Genomic DNA, 7,617 nt, shown 5'->3' with positions numbered 1-7,617 from the left:
CTGTAGGTAGTGCCACACAGCCCTCTTGTAGGTAGCGCCACACAGCCCCCTTGTAGATAGCATCACACAGCCCCCTGTAGGTATTGCCACACAGCCCCCTGTAGGTATTGCCACACAGCCCCCTGTAGGTAGTGCCACACAGCCCTCTTGTAGGTAGCGCTACACAGCCCCCTTGTAGATAGCATCACACAGCCCCCTGTAGGTATTGCCACACAGCCCCCTGTAGGTAGTGCCACATAGCCCCCTATAGGTAGTGCCACACAGCCCCCTGGTAGGGAGTGCCACACAACCCCCTTGTTGGTAGTGCCACACAGCCCCCTTGTTGGTAGTGCCACACAGCCCCCTTGTTGGTAACGCCACCCCCACTTCTTGTAGATAGCGCCACTGTAGCTCCCAGAAGGAGCGGAATCCCTGTGTTGCCGTATGAACAGTGACATTAGGGGCAACTCCTGAAGCGGAATCCCCGTCCACAGCGTTGCCGACGCTGCGACCGGGGATTCCACTGTGTGACATGTATCCTCCCTCACGCACCCTCCAACAGTGGCGTAACTATAGACGTCTCGGCGGTCGCAATTGCGACTCTGCCCCAAAGCGATGTAATAAACTACACGGGCCCCTGTTACTATAGTAGCTGACAGTATACTTACCCTCCTCGTTCCAGAACACAGCAGAGACCCTGACCTCTCCGCGTCACAACGTGCTCCGCATGATGTCACGACGCTGGATGGAGTCAAGACCTTTGCTGTGACTGGAGCCGAAGAGGAGAGTAAATATATTATTACTGTCTGCTCGTGCCCGGGTTGTCCAGTCCCTAAAAATTGATAGCCTATCCTCAGGATAGGCCATCAATAGCTGATGGGTCGGGGTCCGCCTGCCGGGACCACTGCCAATCAACTGTTTTGAAGTTGGTGCAGCGCTGCTTCCCCTTCATTGTGGTCACTTGCTCACACTGAATCGCAGCAATTCACAATGTGAGCAAGTGACCGGAATGAACAGCTGAACCCCTTCAAAACAGCTGACTGGCGGGGGTCCTGGCAGTCGGAACTCGACCCATCAGCTATTGATGACCTCTCTGTTGGGCGCTCTATCTAAGCCTATCTTGTGGTAGGCTTAGATACAGGGCCCATCAGACAGGTTCACAAATGGTGTAATCCTGTCTGATGTATCTAAGCCTGCCACATGGTAGGCTTAGATATAGGACCCCAACAGACAGTAATCTTATACTGTATGAGATTACTGTCTGTTGCGGCCCTGTATCTAAGAATCTTACCATGACCACATGGTAAGCTTAGATACGTGGCCCATGTGTGATCCTGTCTGATGGGCCCTGAATTTAAGCCTACCACATGGTAGGCTTAGATGCAAGACTCCAGCAGACAGTAATTTTATACTGTATAAGATTACTCTCTGCTGGACCCTGTATCTAAGCCTACCACATGTGTTAGTAATTATTTTTTTTTTTGTGTGCGCTTTTTTTTTTAAAGGTTCGGTTGTTGGACTGATTCGGATTCGAGGACTACTTCTGTGACGGATTTTTTTATTTTCAATAAAATGGTTAACGAGGATTGTGTGTTTTTTTTAATTTAAATTAAAAAAAATTATGTGTATTTGCATTTTTATTAACCCCTTAAGGACGCAGCCTAGTTTTGGCCTTAAGGCTCAGAGCCCATTTTTCAAATCTGACATATTTCACTTTATGTGGTAATAACGTCGGAATGCTTAAACCTACCCAAGCGATTCTGAGATTGTTTTCTCGTGACACATTGGGCTTCATGTTCGTGGTAAAATTTGGTCGATATATTCAGTGTTTATTGGTGAAAAATTGCAAAATGTAGAGAAAATTTTGAAAAAATTGCATTTTTCAGAATTTAAATGCATCTGCTTGTAAAACAGACGGTTATACCACCCAAAATAGTTACTAGTTCACATTTCCCATATGTCTACTTTAGATTGGCATCGTTTTTTGAACATTTTTTTATTTTTCTTGGACGTTACAAGGCTTAGAACATAAACAGCAATTTCTCATATTTTTAAGAAAATTTCAAAAGCCTTTTTTTTAAGGTACCTCTTGAGTTCTGAAGTGGCTTTGAGGGGCCTATGTATTAGAAACCCTGATAAAACACCCCATTTTAAAAACTAGACCCCTCAAAGTATTCAAAACAGCAGTTAGAAAGTTTTTTAACCCTTCAGGCATTTCACAGGAATTAAAGCAAAGTGGAGGTGAAATTTGCAAATTTCATTTTTCTTGCTGAATTTCAATTTTATTCATTTTTTTTCTGTAACACAGAAGGTTTTACCAGAGAAACACTACTAAATATGTATTGTCCAGATTCTGCAGTTTTTAGAAATGTCCCACATGTGGCCCTACTGCGCTCGTGGACTAAAACACAAGCCCTAGAAGCAAAGAAGCACCTAGTGCATTTTGAGTCCTCTTTTTTATTAGAATATATTTTAGGCAGCATGCCAGGTTTGAAGAGGTGTTGAGGTGTCAAAACAGTAGGAATCCCCCAATAGTGACCCCATTTTGGAAACTACACCCCTCAAGGAATTCATTTAGGGTTGTTGTTACCATTTTGACAGCACAGTTTTTTCACAGCACGTATTTGAATTGGGCTCTGAAATGAAAAAAATGTCATTTTTTCCAATAAAATGTCATTTGTGATCAAAATTTCTTATTTTCACAAGGAACAAAATACCCCATTTTGTTGCCCAATTTGTCCTTAGTGTGGCAATACCCCATTTGTGGTGATAAACTGCCGTTTGGGCCCATGGGAGGGCTCAGAAGGAAAGGAGCGCTATGTGTTTGTTGGAGTCCAGATTTTGTTGGATTGGTTTTCAGGTGCCATGTCGCATTTGCAGAGCCTCAGAGGTATCAAAGCAAAGGAAACCCACCAAAAGTGACCCCATTTTGGAAACTACACCCCTCAAGGAATTCATTTATGGTTGTTGTTAGCATTTTGACCACACAGTTTTTTCACAGCACCTATTTCAATTGGGCTGTGACATTAAAAAAATGAAATTTTTTCCAATAAGATGTAATTTTTTACCAAAATTTCTTATTTTCACAGGGAACAAAATACTCAATTTTGTTGCCCAATTTCTCCTGAGTGCATCAATACCCCATTTGTGGCAATAAACTGCCGTTTGGGCCCATGGGAGGCCTCAGAAGGGAAGGAGCGCTGTGTGTTCTTTGGAGTACAGATTTTGCTGGTTTGGTTTTCGGGTGCCATGTCGCATTTGCAGAGCCCCAGAGGTATCAAAGCAATGGAAACCCACCAGAAGTGACCCCATTTTGGAAACTACACCCCTCAAGGAATTCATTTATGGGTAATGTGACTGTAAAGGATCTGCCAGGCACTATGTCTGGGTATACTCCCAGGATTAATCAGTCGACACCTGAGGCCAGACCTCTGAGACTGACACCTGCTCCCACCAATCAGGGTGGCAGGCTCAGGAGTGGGAGAGCCTATCGCGGCCTGGTCAGTCAGAGTTAGCTCCGCCCCCTGTCCATTTATACCTGCCGTTTTCTCTTCCTCCTTGCTTGTTATTCTCTTGGATTCCTGGCCCCACTGCTGCCTTGCTCCAGCCTGCTTCTGCCGTGCTTCTGCCTTGCTTCAGTTCCGTTTATCCTGCGTTGCTCTGCCCCTGGCTTGCTTCTGCTCCGTGCTCCCGTTTGTATACTCCACTACTTCCTGATCCTGACTGGCTCTTTCCCGCTCCGTTTCCTCGCGGCGTTCCGTGGGCTACTGTATTCCCTTGCGTGTTCCCTGTTTGTACCCCCTTGCACTTAGACAGCGTAGGGACCGCCGCCCAGTTGTACCCCGTCGCCTAGGGCGGGTCGTTGCAAGTAGGCAGGGACAGGGCGGTGGGTAGATTAGGGCTCACTTGTTCCCTTCACCTCCTTCCGCCATTACATAATAACAAGCCCTTACCTAGTCTACCATTTCTTCTACGCTGACGCTATAATGGACCCCCTTGAGACCCTAACCCAGCAGATGCAGGGCCTCTCCCTACAGGTCCAGGCCCTGGCTCAGAGGGTCAATCAGTCTGACGCTGCCTTTGTAGTACCCCTCACCTCACCTTTAGAACCCAACCTCCAGTTACCTGACCGGTTCTCAGGGGACCGTAAGACTTTTCTCTCCTTCCGGGAGAGTTGCAGACTTTATTTCCGCCTAAGACCTCACTCCTCAGGTTCCGAGAACCAGCGGGTGGGTATCATTATATCCCGACTCCAGGAAGGGCCCCAAGAGTGGGCCTTCTCCTTGGCTCCTGACGCCCCTGAACTTTCCTCCGTTGATCGGTTTTTCTCTGCCCTCGGTCTCATTTACGACGAGACTAACAGGACTGCCTTAGCCGAGAGTCAGCTGGTGACCTTACGTCAGGGTAGGAGACCTGTTGAGGAATACTGTGCTGATTTTAGAAAGTGGTGCGTAGCTTCCCGGTGGAACGACCCGGCCCTAAAGTGCCAGTTTAGGTTAGGATTATCTGACGCCCTGAAGGATCTGCTGGTTAGCTACCCCTCTTCTGACTCCCTAGACCAGATTATGGCCCTAGCAGTACGACTTGACCGACGTCTCAGGGAACGTCAGCTTGAACGTTTCAATATTTTCCCCTCTGACTGCCCTGCGATTCCCCCCGAGGTCCCGTCTCCTCGCTCTTCCACGGAGGACTCGGAGGTACCTATGCAACTCGGGGCCTCCATGTCCCCTCGACAACGTAGAGAGTTTCGCAGGAAGAATGGTCTCTGCTTCTATTGTGGGGACGACAAGCATCTACTGAACACCTGTCCCAGGCGCAAGAATAAGCAGCCGGAAAACTTCCGCGCCTAAGTGATCATCGGGGAGGTCACTTGGGCGCACAGGTATTTCCCGTTAATACTAAACGCAATAAGATTTTGCTTCCCTTTCAGGTCTCGTTTGCTGGCCGGTCTGCCACTGGCAGTGCCTTCGTGGATTCGGGCTCATCTGCTAATATCATGTCTGTGGAATTTGCTATGTCTCTAGAGATGCCTTTTATTGATTTACCTTATCCTATCCCGGTAGTGGGTATCGACTCCACTCCTCTTGCTAATGGTTATTTTACTCAGCATACTCCTGTTTTTGAACTCCGTGTTGGCTCCATGCATTTGGAGCAGTGCTCTGTACTGGTGATGCAGGGATTATCATCCGATCTGGTATTAGGTCTTCCCTGGTTGCAGCTGCATAATCCCACGTTTGATTGGAATACTGGGGATCTCACCAAATGGGGTAGTGAATGCCTGATGTCATGTCTTTCGGTTAACTCTATTTCTCCCCGGGAGGAGGTAAACACGCTTCCTGAGTTTGTTCAGGACTTCGCTGATGTGTTTTCTAAGGAGGCCTCCGAGGTGTTGCCCCCTCATAGAGATTACGATTGCGCCATCGATTTGGTGCCTGATGCCAAGCTTCCTAAGGGGAGGATATTTAATCTTTCATGTCCTGAACGTAAAGCTATGAGGGAGTATATCCAAGAATGCCTGGCCAAGGGTTTCATTCGCCCCTCGACTTCTCCTGTAGGTGCTGGCTTCTTCTTCGTGGGGAAGAAGGATGGTGGTCTTAGGCCGTGCATTGATTATCGGAACTTGAATAAGGTCACAGTAAGGAACCAGTATCCCCTGCCTTTGATTCCGGATCTTTTTAATCAGGTTCAGGGGGCCCAATGGTTCTCTAAGTTCGATCTACGGGGGGCGTATAACCTTATCCGCATCAAAGAGGGGGATGAGTGGAAAACTGCGTTCAACACGCCCGAAGGTCATTTCGAATACCTAGTCATGCCCTTTGGGTTGTGTAATGCCCCTGCCGTCTTCCAGAATTTTATTAATGAAATCCTGAGAGATTACCTGGGTAATTTTCTTGTAGTGTACCTTGATGACATACTGGTGTTTTCCAAGGACTGGTCCTCGCACGTGGAGCATGTCAGGAAGGTCCTCCAGGTCCTTCGGGAAAATAATCTGTTTGCGAAGACCGAAAAATGTGTGTTTGGGGTACAGGAAATACCATTTTTAGGTCAAATCCTCACTCCTCATGAATTCCGCATGGACCCTGCCAAGGTTCAGGCTGTGGCGGAATGGGTCCAACCTGCCTCCCTGAAGGCGCTACAGTGTTTTTTGGGATTCGCTAACTATTACAGGAGATTTATTGCCAACTTCTCGGTCGTCGCTAAGCCTCTTACGGACCTCACTCGCAAGGGTGCTGATGTCCTCCATTGGCCCCCTGAGGCCGTCCAGGCTTTTGAGACCCTCAAGAAGTGCTTTATCTCGGCCCCCGTGCTGGTTCAGCCCAACCAAAGGGAGCCATTTATTGTGGAGGTTGACGCGTCCGAGGTGGGAGTGGGTGCCGTCTTGTCCCAGGGTACCAGCTCCCTCACCCATCTCCGCCCCTGTGCTTACTTCTCTAGGAAGTTTTCGTCCACGGAGTGTAACTATGATATTGGCAACCGCGAACTTTTAGCCATTAAATGGGCTTTTGAAGAGTGGCGTCACTTCTTGGAGGGGGCCAGACACCAGGTAACGGTCCTTACTGACCACAAGAATCTGGTTTTCCTAGAATCTGCCCGGAGGCTTAATCCTAGACAAGCTCGTTGGGCACTATTCTTTACCAGATTTAATTTCTTGGTTACCTATAGGGCTGGGTCCAAAAATATTAAGGCTGATGCACTGTCACGTAGTTTCATGGCTAATCCTCCTTCTGAGAAGGATCCTGCTTGTATTTTACCCCCTGGTATAATTGTTTCTGCCACTGATTCTGACTTAGCCTCTGACATCGCGGCTGATCAAGGTTCAGCTCCCGGGAACCTCCCTGGGGACAAACTGTTTGTCCCCCTGCAATACCGACTAAGGGTGCTCAGGGAAAACCATGACTCCGCTCTATCTGGTCATCCTGGCATCTTGGGTACCAAACTCCTCATTACCAGAAACTATTGGTGGCCTGGGTTGCCTAAAGACGTTAGGGCTTACGTCGCCGCTTGTGAGGTCTGTGCTAGGTCCAAGACCCCTAGGTCCCGACCTGCGGGCTTACTACGTTCCTTGCCCATTCCCCAGAGACCTTGGACCCATATCTCCATGGATTTTATCACCGATTTGCCTTCATCTCAGGGCAAGTCGGTGGTGTGGGTGGTAGTAGACCGCTTCAGCAAGATGTGCCACTTTGTGCCCCTTAAGAAACTACCTAACGCCAAGACGTTAGCTTCTTTGTTTGTGAAACACATTTTGCGTCTCCATGGGGCCCCAGTCAATATCATTTCGGACAGAGGGGTACAATTTGTTTCCTTATTTTGGAGAGCTTTTTGTAAAAAATTGGAGATTGATCTGTCCTTCTCCTCCGCCTTCCATCCCGAAACTAATGGCCAAACGGAAAGGACTAACCAATCCCTGGAACAATATTTAAGGTGTTTCATTTCTGACTGTCAATTTGATTGGGTCTCATTCCTTCCCCTCGCCGAATTTTCCCTGAATAACCGGGTCAGTAACTCGTCAGGGGTCTCCCCGTTTTTCTGTAATTTCGGGTTTAATCCTAGGTTCTCCTCCGTTTCCCCTGGTGGTTCCAATAATCCCGAGGTAGAGGACGTTCATCGGGAACTGTGCACAGTCTGGGCCCAGGT

This window comes from Rhinoderma darwinii, chromosome 1, assembly GCF_050947455.1.
Source record: "Rhinoderma darwinii isolate aRhiDar2 chromosome 1, aRhiDar2.hap1, whole genome shotgun sequence".
Taxonomy (NCBI): Eukaryota; Metazoa; Chordata; class Amphibia; order Anura; family Rhinodermatidae; genus Rhinoderma; species Rhinoderma darwinii.
This window is presented reverse-complemented; position numbering follows the sequence as displayed.